The following is an 18,532-nucleotide window of genomic DNA, read 5'->3' on the forward strand; positions in this document are numbered from 1 at the left end:
TTGCAATGATTCAATTTTCCTTTTATGAGTGAGGAAGTCCCTCATAAATTTTGAATATTTAGGCATTTGAGTTAGGACTTCGATAAATGGAACATTAACATGCAATTGTTTTAATAAATCTTTGAACTTTGCGAATTGCTCATCGGCCTTTTGAGGAATTAACCGACCGGGGTATGGAACCGGAGGAGCGTTAGTAGGCTCTTGAATTAGTGGAGAATCCTTCTCTTGTTAGGGCGGGGTTGTGCTTCTCTCAGTTGGCGGTGGTGGAGCCTCTTCGGAACCCACGGTACGGCTTCTCAATGTTATGAGATTGACTTGTGCTTTCGGCTTGGTTTCAGTATTACTCGGTAATGCGCCTTGTGGTCTCTCAGAGAAATTTTGAGCTAATTGATTTAATTGTTTTTCAATGTTTTGTATACTAGCCTGTTGATTTCTAAAATTCGATTCAAATTGTTGAAATCGATCCGAGTTTTTCTTTTCGGTATCGGAGATGAGGCGAGATACAGTATCTTCAAGCCTTTCTCGTCCACCTTGTTGTTGAGAGAAATTTTGTGACTCGTTTCTTGGTTATTGAAAGTTTGTTCGTTGGTTTAAGTTTTGTTGGTTACTACTGTTGCGGGGTTCTCTCCAACCAAGGTTAGGGTGATTATGCCATCCTTGGTTGTAGGTACCCGTTGGAGGACCCGACGGCCTAGGTCTATTATCAATGTAGTTTACCAACGCTGTTTGTTCATCTAACTCTTTCATACAACTCCAATTTTCATGTGACCCACCAAACCCTTCACAAGCAATAACCAAGGCGGTTTTTGTCATTTATAGTTTTTTGATTTTTGAAGAAAGGGCCTCGATTTGGTCTTGTAAAGAAGTGCTTTCATCAACCTTATGGGCGCCCGGGGCAATAGATTTATTGCCTCGGGGGGTGTGCCACAGAAAATTGGTTTGAGCAATTTCCTCAATTTGATTATATATTTCATTTGGGCGGCGATTACCTAAGAGTCCCCCGGAGCTAGAGTCAAGTGTTTGTCTTGTGTGTGGTAACAACCCATTGTAGAACGTGGATACTTGTTGCCACACCGCAACCATGATGAGGACACTTTCTTAGTAGCTCCTTGAACCTTTCCCAAGTTTCATATAAGGATTCCCCATCCTCTTGTGAACATGTATTAATTTCAGTCATTAATTTAGCCGTTTTAGCAGGAGGGAAATACTTATATAGAAACTTCTGGGCCAGTTCATCCCAGGTGTTTACTGAGCCAACTGGGAGGGCGTTGAGCCAAGACTTAGCTCGGTCTTTCAGTGAAAATGGAAACATTCGAAGGCGGATGGCGTCGTTGGATGCTCCATTGATCTGAAAGGTATCACATATTTCTAAGAAATTAGTAATATGTAGATGGGGATCCTCGTCCGCAAGCCCATGGAAGGTTGCGGAGTTTTGAAGCATTTGTATCAAATGTGGCTGAAGTTCGAAGTTGTTGGCTTTGACATTCGGTGCATTGATAGCGGCGCCTAGATTACCTACGGTGGGTCGTAGGTAATCCATGAGGGTACATTGGTCCGCCATTAGTTGTAGGTCCCCCGAAACTTTCTCTTGGTTTTTAGCTTTGAGTTTCTTTCGTAGAAAGCATTCGGGTTCGTCTAGGGGTTCTTTTAGGTCTCTACTGGAACTGGAGCTCATACACTACGTGGAGGATGCAAATGTGGCACCTGAGTTCCAAGTCCTACAATAAAAACAGAAAAGAATGTTGGTCAGAAGGTTCACCATGGCCCCGTGCTCAGATGAACACGGCCCGTGGTCGGAGGTACAGTGATTTTCTTCCGGATCCCTGTTACTGGGGAGTTGGACACGACCCCGTGTTGCACCGACACGGCCCCGTGCTCAGCTGTCTGTAACTCGGAAAATAAAAACTGCCAGTAACAATGCTAGGCACGACCCGTGTCCGACCAGGCACGGCCCGTGCTGAACTCTGTAGAAACTGAAAAAAATAAGAAAATTCTAAACATAAAAGAAAAATTTAGAAAAAACGATTAGGCCGTTGATTCCTAACTTTCTTAAAATCCTTGTGTCCCCGGCAACGGCGCCAAAAACTTGATGCGTGTGTAGTGTAATATATTTTAGGTGTATATTTTAAGCCCTTTTACACTTTTTAGCCAAGTTTTAAATTTATAAAACACGATATTTACTAACACTAAACACACATATGGGTAAGTGCACCCATCGTGGACGTAGTATAGTGTTGGTAAGATACCGAGGTCGTCCAAGGACACAAGAGCTTTTAGTACCGGTTTATCCTCAACGTCTAATCAAATCAAAAAGTTAGAAAAAGGTTTTAAACTAGAAAAATAAAACTAACTAAAATGTTGAAAAATAAAATAAAAATAAAATAGATAAACAAGATGAATCACTTGGATCCGACTCGTGTGTAGTGTAACCTTTGATTATTTCCGCACTTTTGCACATTTTAAGAGATTATCTTAGTTATTGTAGTAGGCCCCTCTTTTGAAGGTGACGTTACCCTCAACCCAGTAGTTTGAGTCAGCAAGGATACAATCCTAAATGGTCGGATTATTGAAAGATAACTAAGTTATTAATGCATAATGTGGTAGGCCCCTCTTTTGAAGGTGACGTTACCCTCGGCTAAGTAGTCTGAGTCAGCAGGGATACAGTCCTAAGTAGCCGGGTTAAAGTTTTAATATTAGTTTAACTTATAAGGGGATCAAAGAGTTTGGACCCCCGCCATCCAATACCGGTGGGTATTGAAGGAGGTCCTACTAATTTTGACCCAGGTCCTTTGCAGGATCTATACACTGAACAATGGCAAGACTCTTACCAGACCGTTCCCTTAACCACCGATCAGGTAGCCAACATATCTCCATATAGACCATGGAGATCTGAATGGTGAAAATCTTTTATTTTATATAGACAGTAAAATAATGCCAAGACACCACGAACAAACGATAAGGAAGAATCACCTTCAACATAAGAAACTAGTTATTAAAGTCATTAATACATAACCAAATAAAAAGTGCGAAAAGATTAAAAATAAAAAGTATTACACTAAACACTTGTCTTCACCAAGTGATGTAAGAGACTTAGGCAAACATGGCCTTTGATTGTCAAGAACTCTTACGATCAATCTTGGATCCCGAGACGAGCAACACACTCTATGATGGACAATGGATGATGGTGGTGGATGATGGTGTTGTGATGGTGGTGGGTGAAGTGTGAGAGAGGTGGTGTGCCAAGGGATGAGTTGCAAGTGATCCAAGCACTCCTATTTATAGGCTGAATAGAAGCTCGGGCACGGCCCCGTGTCTGTTGGGCACGGCCCCGTGTACATCCTCCTCTCTTTCTTCATTAATTGTAGTTTGTCTGCATTAGTTGACCACGCCCCCGTGTCCGCTGAGCACGACCCCGTGTGAAGAAGCATATCTGTACTATCAAGATTTGCCTGGATTTTGCTAATCTTATAGTTGACCACGGCCCCGTGGTGGGCGATGGAAGCTTCTACAACTTTGTCTTTTCTGCTGACACTTGGGCACGCCCCCGTGCTCACTGAGCACGGGGCGTGTTCAGCCTTCTGTTCTTTTGTTTTGCTTGGGAAGATGCTGTCGGGGGGTCGGGCATGCCACGTTTGTTCCTTTTCTTGTATTTGTGTTAGATTTAGCTGCCTTTTTGCTTCTTTTGTTTATTTGAGCTCATTTAATCCTGAAAATACAAAAGGAAGACAAAAACATACTTTTTCCAACATTAGTACTAAAAAAGGGTTAGTTTTATGCCACAATTGATGTAATTTATATGTTGCATTTTGTGCACATCAATTATGCCATAAAAAGTAAGAACATGATCTATTATAATATAGAAATCAAATCTTGAAGATATGGAGGGGGTATGGGCCGTCCATAGTTGGTGGGGGGGGGGGTAGTAGAGTAGGTTTAATCCATTAGTTGCCATTTAGTTCAATTTCAAGTGTAGGTTAAGTGTTTTAATTACTAGATATTTTGTATGGGGTGTTATGATGTTCGGGGACCATAACTAGCTTGGAAACATCAAAACAATGTTTCTAGTGTAAATTTGGTGTTTCGGGTAGTGTCCGGTTGTTCGGTTAGACACTGATTCGTTAAAGTGCTAAACTATACCGTTTAGTGTTCTTTATGTACCCTTTTGTGACACTTTTAATTCCCGGCATTTAGGAAAGCATTCAGGACCATTTAACCATATTTCTGCAAATTATTAGTATGTTTAAATGCTGATTTTTGCTGAATTTTGCAGAATTCTGCACTTTTTGTGGGATTTAGGCACTTTCCAACACTTAATCTATCACCTAGAAAGCAGTTTTGTGATCCTTACTTCCCTACACTCTACACTAGTGTAGTACTTAATTTCTGACTCATACTGGGTCTCAAAACACTGTCTGTCTGTCTATGTACTGAACTACGTCAGCATTTTCCCGGTTTGTCTGTTAACTGTGCTAACTGTACTTAATGCATCATTCAAGGAAATATAGCTTTCATGCAATATTGATATGACATTAAACAATGTTTGATGCACATGTTTGTGTATGGCAGTAATCAAAACACAGTTACTTGTAATTTCAGCACAGTCATTAAGCATTAATCAAGATTAATTAATTGTATGGATACCTGGATTTTTGAAAGTTGTCACACCAAGTAGGTTTAACATCTTCAGAATCAGGAATCGCTCCTCTAATTGCATTGTGTATGGACTGCTTCATGAACATGAGAGACATGCGGTTACACCTAGTCCATTTTTCATGAATTATCTGCTCAGCAACCGTACATTGAGGAGTAAGGTCCGCTGGCTTATTCTCTCTTAGAGCATAATCGAAGTCCAGCAATCTATGCGTAAGCATGAGGGCATCCTTCCATGTAGCAAAGTTATCACCAGTTAAAGGTGGAATCCCATAATTGGATGCTGATAGAGGAAATAAGAAGAGCGAATTATGACACTAAGCAAGAAGTCCTAATGTGATCTAAGGGCATGTTATACTAAGGCAGGCATAAATAATGACTATTTTAATTATGAAGCTGTGATATTGTCTATTGCTAACATCAAAATAATAGACTTAGTTAAGTTCTACTTAAACGAAGACAAATCAACTTTGGCCAGAAGTGTAATCATTTAAGTATGTGCAAAGTAATCGTGACAAATCAGCTTTGGCCAGAAACGAGACAATCACTTTAGTTATGCACTCGTTAAGTATGCTAGACATAAATAAATTAAATCAGCTTTGGCCAGAAATTAAGACATTTCACGTTTGTAATGCATACTCAACATAGTTTTTATAATACTTGAACAATAAATAGATGCATCAAATCAGCTTTGGCCAGAAATGATACATCAGAAGCTCATTCAAGTAAAGCTATTTTGGTTTTGTGAAAAATTATCTGATTATGATTAAGTAATTAAGTGTTTACAAAACCAAGTATTTAATAGCAAACCACCTGTTAGCGCGGATCGAACTAGGGGTGCAGGGGGACAGCGAGGCCTACGCACGGGGTTCGGGGCGGAGCCCCGAGTTAAATTTTAGTTCACATTAACAGCTTAATAAAGTAATGAGTTTTCGAGTGAGATCTCGAGTTAAGGTTTCGACTCAATAATGAATCACTATGAGGTTTCGTGTCATTAAGGCTTCGAGTCGTAACCACCTGGTTGCGAGTCACTAATGTCATCCGAAACCTCAGTCAAAATCTCGAGGTTTCGAGTAATGAATATTTATGAGATTTCGACTTCATAATGAGGTTTCGAGTCGCAACCACCTGGTTGCGAGTCGAAATCTCAGTCGCAATCACAACTGTCCCCGTATTTTAGTGAAATTTCGAGTCGTAATCTAAGTCGGAACCTTGGTCTTGAGTTATGAAGATTAAAACCTTTATGATTTCGAGTCGGAATCTTGGTCTCGAGTCATGAAGACTGAAACCTTCATGATTTCGAGTCGCAATCTTATGGTTTCGAGTCGTTAATGTTGGTCTAGAAACCTACTGTCAACAGCTGTTAGTGTGAAATATAATTGAAAACTCGAAATTTAAGGGATTGTGGGATAGTGTTTCCTGTTTTAGTGTTGACCTAAACTTATCAAAAGATTTCGAAAATTATAATTTGATTATCTTTTAACAATTTTCGAAGTTTTTAAGAGATATAATTCAGATCCAAAACAGTAAAAACATCCACTAATCCAAATTATATTCCAAAACTTAAAGAATTTTTGAATTTTCCTAAGAACATATGATGACCCTAAAATTAAAAACATAATTTTGGAAATCCGAAACCTGAATTTTAGCGGTTTTAAACGGATTTAGGACATAAAATTAACCCATATTGGTTTCGAGTGACATGATTAACCACCCTTTTCTGAAATCAGCGATTTTGGCTCAGTTAGACTCAAAACCAGCCGTGATTTTTATTAAGTTTTCAAAACTCTGTTTTCCAGATTTCAATCCCAAAATAATGGATACGAAAACAGAAATGATTTATCAACATATGCTCTGACACCACATGTTGATCAGTTCTGTATAAACATAATGGAAAACATGAATAACATACCTATTACAGTAGACAGACCAGCAGAGAATCCAGTCAGTGATGCAGCCATTGAGTTCGACATTCTTGTCAGGATCATCTGGTTCCTCCTTAGGCTATAAGATTATGATGGTGATGAACCGAAACTAGGGAGGTTTCGATTAGGGAGAGAGAGCCGATTGATGTTATTAGGTTTGTATATTTTTTTCTAACCCTTTATCTCTCTAATAATCTCCTTATATATACACCCAAGAGGAAACCTAATTAGTTAATAAGAGTAATATGGTTCATCAACAATTACCAACTAATTATTAATAGGTTATTAATATATTTTGATCTATATAATATAAATGATTATAATGGCTACAAGATTAAATATTAATAATAATATATTTAATCTCACAACATCTTTTACAAATAGGACACAACGCCATAATTATATGAAAACGGATTTCATCAAATTTGAAAGATTCTTCTAACCGCAAACACATTGTCTTTGTGTATTCTTGATCATGTTTCCAGATTTGTTCATTTTTTGTTGCTTGGAATCCATTGTTTCATGCTCTCTTTATTTGATCGGCTGCATACTTTGTGTGTTGTTACTTCCAACAATGTTGACATTTCATGAGAATGCCGCAACGGTAACTGCAATTGGTTAACATCATGCGATTGGTTAGTAAAGACTTAGCCAGGCAGCTGACCGAATGAAGATTTCTTTACAACAAATGATCATAAACTTTTTTCAAATATTAACATTTGTTTTTATATAGATTAAATGTATCATATACTAAAGCAATATAGTCTTAAATCAACATATGTAACCTGAATGACGATAAATTAAGATATTGACAAAATGTTTAAAAATAACACAGGCAGGTTGTAATTAATGATATCAGTGAGCACAATATATATTACATATGATGCATTAATGCATCACTAAACTAAGATGTCTTCCTCCACAGTCTTTTGACCAACTTTTCTTCTACCCTCCCTGGTTGAGTAGAGTTATCATTGCAACCTACTTGTACCGATTTATATGCATTCAGTTCACCGTTTAACCCCTTTTCTCATACGCTATTAACTTTGCAGAAAATGGATGAGATGCTTGTAATCGTTGTGGATAGTTCATCAAATCTATCTTCTCACTGGGAGAACATCAAAAGAATACTTGAGAGCATTGTTAGGTACAAAATTTGATTTCATGATCTTGTTAGAATTTGATTTTATGTGACGCTACTTTATTTTTCTTGAAACATGGGCATCTTTGGTTTTTTTATTTTTTGTATTCATTCATTTACCTTTTTTTATTCAAAATTTGTGAAAGCAGAATTTATAATTGATAAAATAATAATGAAAGATCTAGCACACGATTCGTAAACTGCAACCAGAAAAAAAATCTACTTCTTTAACAAGTATAATCTATCTACCGCTTTGACAATACCCTTTGTGTATATATATACACACATCTCTCTATCTCTCATTTGAAATGTGATTTTGCTAGTTTATTTCTTTTTTTGGTGCAGTCTCGTAAGTCAACATTAATCTTCTAAATTATAATACAATGAGTTTAAGAAATATATGAGGTGTTTTTTTTTTTTTTTGAAAATACAATAATAAAAACGCATATAATCATACATCAAGACTGTAAGATAAACAATTGTGAATAATTTTTCTTTATTTTGATCAAAGATCCTAAATTTATTCTTTTGTTGTGTGTGTAATAAGGACAACATGAGAAAATACTTTGTGAGAAAACCAAAAATTCTATACAATATATCATATTATATATAAATGATATTAGCACTAAATATATGTAGTATACTACATATTTTTCAATATAAAGTTGTTTAGTTTCCATATGAAGACGAGTTTTCTAAAAATAGTAAGTATCCTTGGTCTTTTATCAATTCAAAATAATAGTTAAAGGGAGAGAGAGAGAAAGAAGGTGACACCACAAAGTTTATATTTTCTAAAAATAGTATGTACCCTTAATCTTTTTGTTTTCTTATAAAGACAAATTTTCTTCTTATTTTATATATATATATATAATTTTTAGTATATATGCATATGCAGTGCCAATCCAACACAAGTCTTTTTTTTTTTTTTACTATTATTTCAATTTTAGTTCTTGTATTTTTTCCATCGTATTCTTTTATTAACCTTTATATTGACAATATTGTATCTGTGATAAGCAGCTCTATTTATTTCCGTCCCATAGGTTTTCTTTTTTACATGTTGATTCAAATGATGGGTTCGTTGGATTAGCTTTGCTCCTCGGATTTTTGATTGAAAAAGTGGATAACATAGAAATAGGGGATGGTCCAGCATTTTTTACATTTATTTCTTTTTTTATTTGATCAGGAATTTTTTTCTTTTTTCATCTGATTTAGTTATATATATTTATACAGAGAGAGAGAGATGCCAGTTATTGTACAATATCTCTTAACGTACATTACGTACGCGATTAGTGCCATGCGAATTTATACATGTCCGGGTTTGTATAACATACGATTACGAGGAGTCTAAGTTTATCAACCACGCGAATTTATGCATTTCCGTGTTTATATAACATGCGATTTCTAATCGCGTACGTAATGTACGTTAAGACCAATTGTACTGTACGATATAGTTTATATATATATATATATATATATATATATATATATATATATATATATATATATATATATATATATATATATATATATATATATATATATATATATATATATATATATATATATATATAGGGGGCTGCTAGAATGAGAACCACCCCGAGTTGTAAGAACCGCGAGAACTACACCCCACGGAGCGCCGTTCGCCGCGATTTTTTTTTACAAGTAGATGTGTGCATTATAAACACGGCCGTAAAAAATCACGGCGAACGGCGCTCCGTGGGGTGTACTTTTTTACACCTCAAGTTTGGTGTTTTTTAATTTTTTTTCTTTTTTCTTTTTTTTTTCACCAAACTTGAGGTGTAAAAAAGTACACCCCACGGAGCGCCGTTCGCCGTGATTTTTTACGGCCGTGTTTATAATGCACACATCTACTTGTAAAAAAAAATCGCGGCGAACGGCGCTCCGTGGGGTGTAGTTCTCGCGGTTCTTACAACTCGAGGTGGTTCTCATTCTAGCGGCTCCCTATATATATATATATATATATATATATATATATATATATATATATATATATATATATATATATATATATATATATATATATATATATATGAGAGAGAGAGAGAGAATGAATAAGTGGGACCACAAAGTTTATATTTTCTAAAAACACTTCATTATTTTTAGGACCACAAAGTCAATCTCTTTAATATATGTATACTATTGCTATGTGTGTGTAGTGTGTTCACTTGTGATTACCCTTCAATGTGTTTTTGCATTAGTTTAAAAATTCCAACGCGTACAAAGATATATCAAGTATATGTTATGATAATTTACGTTACAACAAATACGACGGAATTTTGTAACTTACTTTATTTGGGTAGATTTATTTCATCAAAATCTGCCACATATATTTTGTTTTATTGAGTCTAACTTCACGATATGCCGATATGGAGAACATTGTTAGTGACACATTGGTTACTTGACCCAAAAATATAGTTTGTTAGATCTTTTCATGCGTAATTTAAATTTAGATGCACAAAGTTGATTTCAATCTTGAAGAAAACGTGAATGTTTAATGTTTATGACACTTGGGTAAATAACTAATATGATGACTCTATTGTGGGTAAGAGAAAAGGAAAATTGTAATTTACCAAAAGTAATCTAAGTATCCAACAAAATATTAAATTATTTAGGTTGACATTATTTGCATATGAAATCTGTCCTAAACCACTGGTTTAGAATTCATATTAACAAAAATGGCTCTTGTGTATTTGTGAACTCCAATGTGTAAATACTTAGGCATTTGCTCGTATAGTCTCACTAAGGAAGGGGCCATCTTCATTGTTATTGTTCCAGCTTTAAAATAAGGTCTGCTTGTCTAGGACTCGATCTTGATACTAGTCCATAACGAAGGTTTCTTAGAAGGAAGTCACTTAGTATAATTGGAAACAAGACCCGTCAGTAACCACAATATATGCTAACACACCTTTAGATCAAATACGGACTTTTAGGAGAGATGAGAGCTCACATAGATATGAATGTTGACAACAAATGTTATCAAAACTACTAATGTAAGAAAAAACTCCAGAAACTTAGTTCTTATTCTCATGGTGAAGAGTGAACACCATAACTAGTGGGGCCCCTCCTTATTTGAGTTCACACCTAAGAATTGTATCATCAAAAACACGATGAGTGGGCTTTAGTTTTGATGTTTGAGTAGTGTTTTTCTTTTCCTAATTTTGATAAGTCAACTTTGTAATATGGGTATATTAATAACTTAATTGACCCAAAACAATCACCACTAATATATGCAATACAAATCGGTTACTCTATCCATTTTATTGGTACTATTAAAGTTGATTAAAATAGTCAAAAGGATTAATTCTAGCTTTAGACCATATAGACATTTATATGGTAAAAGTAGATAACTAGTATATAATGCTAAACTTATGCTAATAGTAAGAATCTAAATTTGATGTAACTGTGATCTCCGTGTAGGAGGTTTTGCGCGGACAAGGCATCTTCTTCGGTATGGTTATTCTTCTTTTCCCAGTTAAATGCAACTGTTTATTTATAATTATTGACTCTAACTATGTTCGTAACCGATTTAGGATCCATTAGTCAAGAAATTTAATCTAAGCCTCATCGTCAATGATATCCTATATGATTCTGCGGGTGTGTGCAAAGTCTAATTTTATATCCCTCTAGTATATATTGCTGGTTAATTTTCTTAGAACTAGCTTTGATTTTGTTAGGTCAATCTGATGGAACCATAAGACTGGATTCATTTCTACATTCTCTGTCAAATTTAACCTTTGACGAAGATGGTCCTCTAGGTGATTCCGGAGTTAGTGAAGGGCTCTCTACCGCATTAACGGTAAGTATAGTAGTGCTTAAGTACTAAATTGAAGCAATGTGTTTTCCATGCTTACCATGATTAGTTTGGTTTGCAGTTGTTCCAATATACAAAAAAACAACAACAAACACAATTGTCTTGGAAACAGCATTGTGTGCTTGTGACCGCAAGCCATCCCTGTCCAGATGCTGAGAAAATAGCATGTTCTCTCATTGAGGTCATTGTTCAGAAGCCATTTCTAGCCATTTATTCTTTCATTTCTCTTTTCATCACTATGTACTAAGGCTTTGTTTCATGTAAGCAGTCTTTTGTCTCATTTTCTGTTATCTGCCCAAGAGATGATGTAAGTAGGAGACAATGGCTTTGTGGTTTGTGGCAGTTTTCAGTTTTTTCATCCCCGGTCTTAGAAACACTTCTCACAAATTGCAGGATAACATAGTTCAATATCCGTCGACCATTGCCCTCAAACAATATCCTCAGCTTCTTCTTTTCATTTCTGATCATTTTCCGGAAGCTCGAGAAGCACTTGAGAATTTCGCAGCAGATAACAGTATTAATACTTACTTGGACCAAGATCCACTTGTTTCCAATGCTAACTTCTCAAGTAATTCTGTCTCTTACTTTTACAGTATATTTATCTTACATATCCTTGCGTGTATCTAGCTTCTGAAAGACATAATCATTCATTTTTTTTGCACAGATGAGGAGTATAAGTTCCTTGAAAATATCTTGTGCCAACCACAGATGGAACAGGAGATAGAAGATGAGAACATACCAATAATAGCAGGTGATAATTAAGCAACATATTTCTTAAATAATTGTCATTTATAATAGTGTCCAATCATGGTTGTCCTGATTTCTTTATAGAGGATGAGATAAGTGATGACTTGCTATATGATTCTACCCTAAATGCAAACATTATTGGTGAAACCTCGGTGCCGGAGCCAATCTCACATGTCCATGATGGTAAAAGTTTTCACTAATATAACATTGTATGTTTATTTATTTATTTATTTATTTATTTATTTATTTATTTATTTATTTTTTTGATTTTTTTAAGGACAAACTCAATACTCTTCACCTGGGTCTAAATTGCGTATGATCATATCAGTGATTGGAAACACTTTGTAAACCTCTAAGAAAAGGACTGTTCGTACAAAAAAAATCACACTCCAGATTCAGTAAATAAAGATATTATAATGAATATGCGCCATATATAAGTTATCTTAGGCGCAGAGAATCAAAAACAAGAGGCATATTGAATAACAAGGATTTTGAATAATAAAACTGACACAAACAGTGATTGAATTGATAATATGAAACTGATTAATGAAGTCTTCTGATGTCTTGATACCAGGAAGTATAAATAAAGCTTGTTAATCACGAACGAGCACATTTATGTCTGAATGATACAAAGACAGTGTATTAATATTATCAGGAAAATATAAGGTGTCGGATCAAGATCTAAACTTCTTAAGAATTTCATAATTACATACAAGAAAAAAAATCATTTTACTTTAAGAGAAATAAATTTAACAGTATTGGGTTATAGACAACAACCTAAAGCTTTGTGTTTGTCTGTATTACTCTTAGGTAACAATTCCAATATCCAACAAGTAATGCAGACCGAGTATTTGCAAGATGAGCTAAATGTAGCAGGAGGAGCAATTCAGAACAATCCGGAAGAAATGGTAACTATATATTTCTTATGGTTCTTTTAATTTGTTCCAAATTAGGAGAACTGTAACATGGTTACTATTCTTTGATATGATATTATTTATTATTAATAAGTTTATGGACTATTTATGTTTATTTTTACTTATGTAAGGGTGGTTTATGTAAGTTCATGGATTATAAGTAATTGTTACGTATGGAATAAGAATCATAAAAAAGATTTTGGATATCTCCTTCTTCCTAAGAATTCTTAGTTTCTCTCTGTTTTCGGTTCCAACCCTAACAAGGGTATCAGAGCCGTTCCGATCTTCCGTCGGAACATCTCGCTATCATGACAAACACACGTAACCAAGATATTGACAACACCCTCAAGACTCATGAGAAGGCAATCACCGACATCCAAGCGACCTTATCAGCCTTAATGAAGCAACAGGAACAATCATCCAAACAACAAGAGGAGATCTTAAAGGCGGTACCGGATAAATCGAGCCAGTCAAGCGGCGGTGGGTTTACAGTCAGTTCGTCGTTTTCGGGCGGTGAAGCGGAATCACGGGGTGCCAAGCCCTGGCGAATAGGAAAGGTCGAATTTCCCAAGTTCTCGGGTGAAGACGTGGAGGGTTGGGTCTACCGTTGCGAGCACTTTTTCGCGTTGGATGAAACTCCGGAAGAGACTAAACTCAGATGTGCGGCTGTTCACTTAGAGGGGGATGCACTCCAATGGCACAGGGCTTTCCTGAAAACACGGAATGCTACCGTCTCTGAAGTTCCATGGGACGATTATGTAAGATCTATTTCAGCCCGTTTTTCCTCTGCCTTGTTTGAGGATCCATTGGAAGAGATGGCTTCCCTCAATCAAACGGGTTCGTTACAAGATCTTAACACTGCTTTTGATTCATTGTTGAACAAGGTTACATTGAGTGAAACACAAGCCGTGCGTCTCTATCTTAAGGCACTTAAACCAGAAATTAAGGGGCCGGTTAACATGTTTAAACCACGCACTTTGCATGAGGCATATAGGTTGGCTAAGACCCAAGCATTAAACAACGAAAATTTGGAGGAACAACTTAATAGAGGGAAGGGGAATGCAGGAAACACAAGGATCAACAACAATTCACGTATTACACCACCCACCAATGCCACCAAATTACCACTTTTACCCACCCCCAACCGACCGACCAGCCTAGCGACCAAACCGGTGAACGGTCCCCGTCGCCTTACCAGTAAGGAGTTGGAACAGAAACGGGCGAAGGGTGAGTGTTTTTGGTGCAGCGAAAAGTTTGTACCGGGTCATAAGTGTCCAAGAAATCAACTTTTCCTTATCGAGGTAGATGACGATGAGGATAAAGAGGATGTCGAGCTAAACGAAGAGGCGGAATCGGAACCCCAGATTTCAATACACGCTTTGACAGGATTGCCCTCTTACTCGACAATGAGGGTCACGGGATCGGTGGGGACTCGACAACTCCATATCCTAATAGATTCGGGATCAACTCATAACTTTATTGACATCAAGTTAGCCAAAAAACTTCGATGCTCGGTAAAGGACATCTCCCCGGTTAAGGTAAGTGTAGCCAACGGTAAAACAACTTCATTCTAATAAGGTTTGCACGGAGTTTCAGTGGACGATGCAAGGAAAATGGTTCACGACCGAAGTACTGCTTATTGAACTAGAAAACTACGACATGATTTTGGGAGTTCAATGGCTATCTCCACTAGATGATATATTGTGGAACTTTCAGAAAATGACTATGAAATTCAAAATTGATGGGGTGTCTTGTGAACTTAAGGGAATTGAGAATAATAAGTTTGTGGTATGTTCGGGAGAAAAAATGGAGTCAATATTACACAAGCAAGCAAAAAGTGGGTCACCACAATTATTTAGTTTGCAATTGACACAATCACAGGTGCCTTGTTTTGAGTCGAAGGTAATACCAAGGAAGGATGATGGCATATGGCAGGCCCTTTTAACCAAGTTTAGTGATGTTTTCCAGACCCCCACTACCTTACCTCCGGTACGTAAATTCGACCATCGTATTGTTTTAAAAGAAGGTACTACACCGATTAGTCAGTGGCCGTATCGGTATCCAATGGTACAAAAGGATATCATCGAGAAAACAACTCGAGAACTTCTAGAGGCAGGTATCATACGTGACAGCCAAAGTGACTTCGCAGCACCGGTTGTTTTGATTAAGAAAAAAGACGGGCAGTGGAGGATGTGTATGGACTATCGTAGGTTAAACGAAGCAACAGTGAAAAACAAGTTCCCGATTCCGCTGATCGAAGAATTGTTAGATGAGCTCGGGGGCGCGACAGTTTTTTCCAAACTAGACTTACGCTCGGGTTACCACGAGGTACGTATGTTTCCGCCGGATGTTCACAAAACAGTTTTTCGTACACATGAGGGTCACTACGAGTTTCTGGTAATGCCTTTCGGCCTTACGAATGCGCCAGCAACCTTTCAAGCATTGATGAATCACGTCTTCCAGCCATTATTGAGGAAAGGTGTGTTGGTATTTTTTGACGATATCCTAGTTTATAGTAGAGATATCGAGCGTCACTTATTTCATCTTGAGCAAGTTCTTCTCTTAATGCGGGAGCACAAGTTATTCGCTAAGCAAGCAAAGTGTGTTTTTGGAGGAAAGGCAATTGAGTATTTAGGACATATTATTTCGAGTGAAGGAGTGAGTACCGACCCTTCCAAAGTTGAAGCAATCCGTAATTGGCCAACACCCAAGACACTTAAACAACTGAGGGGATTTTTAGGACTAGCCGGTTACTACCGCCGGTTCATCCAATCCTTTAGTATTATAGCAAAGCCATAAACAGACTTGTTAAAAAAGGATGCTTTTGGGTGGCATGAAGGAGCTCAACTCGCCTTTGATCAGCTCAAGTCGGCTCTATCAACAGCCCCGGTGCTCGCCCTACCCGACTTTTCTAAACAATTTGTTGTTGAAACTGACGCATCAGCTTGTGGTTTAGGGGCTGTATTAATGCAAGACAAACACCCTATATCCTTTATTAGCAAGGCGTTATCCCCAAAACAACAGGTCCTATCAGTTTACGAAAAGGAGTTATTGGCAATTCTGATGGCGGTAAAACAATGGCACTATTATCTCGTAACCGAGCGATTTCTCATTCGGACCGATCAACAAAGTTTAAAACATCTATTAAATCAAAAGGTGACGACGCCCCTCCAACACAAATGGCTCGCCAAATTAATGGGTTACGATTACACTATTGACTATAAAAAGGGAAAGGAAAACGTAGCGGCAGACGCGCTATCTCGGGTGCATGGAGTGTCGCTCTTCACCACGGCTATTAATTACTTTGAACCAGTTCTCATGCAAAGAATTATTGAAAGTCAACAAAAGGATGACATGCTCCAAGGGGTAGTGAACAGGATTAAAAATGGGGAGGTGTTACCCAAATTTAAATGGAATGGAGAATAGTTAACAAAAAGCGATAAACTGGTGGTGGGGAATGACAAGCAACTTCAACAAGATATTGTGAGGTTTTGTCATAGCTCACCAATGGGGGGCCATTCGGGAGTTCACGCATCATCGCAACGAGTGAAAAGTATGTTTTCTTGGAAAGGATTATCTAAAATGGTTCGACAATTAATTAGAGGTTGCGACGTGTGCATGCGAGCTAAGCACGAGAATGTGGCATCGCCGGGATTGTTACAACCGCTACCCATACCCAATATGGTTTTTACCGACATTTCTATGGACTTCATCGGGGGTCTACCTAAGTCTAATGGTAAGGATACGGTGTTGGTGGTGGTCGACCGACTCACAAAATATAGCCACTTTATGTTACTTAGACACCCTTTTTCAGCAACAAGTGTGGCTCAGGTGTTCATTGACAATGTATACAAGCTTCACGGTTGTCCAAGTTCCATTGTTTCTGACCGAGATCCGATATTCATGAGTGCTTTTTGGAAGGAATTTTTGGCATTACAGGGTATTGCAGCTAACGTGTCAACGGCCTACCATCCCCAAACTGATGGTCAGACCGAGGTGGTCAATAGATGTTTAGAAGGTTATTTGCGTTGCATGGTGATGGAACGGCCGTATACATGGGCAAAATGGGTTCCGCTAGCGGAGTGGTGGTACAATACCACCTTTCATACAGCGATCAACACGACACCGTTTGAAGCATTATACGGGTACCCTCCTCCACTTTATATCCCTTATATCAAGAAGGATGCGGGTAACGGCGAGCTCGACGAGTTTATGACAGATAAAGAAACAACAATTCGGTTGTTGAAACAATCTTTGGTGAAGGCTCAAAACAGAATGAAACAACAAGCGGATAAGAAACGTTCGGAACGTGAACTTGAGGTGGGTACTTGGGCGTATCTGAAATTGCATCCTTACATGCAAAATTCTATGCGGGTTCATAAACATTCCAAACTCACCCCAAAATATTTTGGTCCATTCTTAGTGGTGGAAAGGATCGGTAAGGTGGCTTATCGGTTAGATCTTCCCGATGAGGCACAAATTCACCCGGTGTTCCATGTGTCGCTCTTGAAACCGACGGCGGGACCACCCGACAAAATTCTACCCATTCCAACAGACTCTAGGTTTCGCTTGAGGCCCGAAGAAGTACTTGAGAAGAAGTTGGTCAAAGCGGGGTAACAAGGCAGCAATGAAGGTGTTAGTTCGTTGGAAGAACCAGACAGCTCAAGAGGCAAGTTGGGAGTACTTAGATGAAATGAAGCTCCGGTTTCCTGACTTCCTTGATTTCACTTCTTGAGGTCAAAAAGTGTGTTAAGGAGGGAGTATTGATATGATATTATTTATTATTAATAAGTTTATGGACTATTTATGTTTATTTTTACTTATGTAAGGGTGGTTTATGTAAGTTCATGGATTATGAGTAATTGTTACGTATGGAATAAGAATCATAAAAAAGATTTTGGATATCTCCTTCTTCCTAAGAATTCTTAGTTTCTCTCTGTTTTCGGTTCCAACCCTAACATTCTTGATCAGGAGGGATTTAACACTTCAACTTTAAGAGATATATCTACTTTTCAAGCTTCGTATTCGAATTTGGTTGCGCGCTCCAACGATTTTAATATGAACGATCAGATTATAATGGCAAACCTCTTACGTTCTGATGTGCATATTCTTGAAGGAACCGCTGCATCATCAGCATACCACCCCTCCCAAAGTAATATTCCGAAGCCGAATAACACATTTCATCTTTCGATCTCTTGGTTATTAAATAATAATCCAGAAAACATACTTAAATCATCGGACTCTAAGATGTTGACACCTAGAACCAATGCTCTCATACCAGATGATGTTCCAAGCTCCAGCAAATTAACAACTAGCAAAGGTG

The 18,532-nt window shown here is 37.5% G+C and overlaps 1 non-coding gene across 1 annotated transcript; it reads left to right on the forward strand.

Moving 5' to 3' along the window:
• The first annotated feature begins 1,077 nt into the window (after positions 1–1,077).
• Positions 1,078–1,183, forward strand: LOC118489835. The gene has a single exon (XR_004887848.1). It is a non-coding gene; the product is annotated as a small nucleolar RNA R71 (small nucleolar RNA).
• Positions 1,184–18,532: the final 17,349 nt, after the last annotated feature.

This window comes from Helianthus annuus, chromosome 2 (assembly GCF_002127325.2).
Source record: "Helianthus annuus cultivar XRQ/B chromosome 2, HanXRQr2.0-SUNRISE, whole genome shotgun sequence".
Classification (NCBI taxonomy): Eukaryota; Viridiplantae; Streptophyta; class Magnoliopsida; order Asterales; family Asteraceae; genus Helianthus; species Helianthus annuus.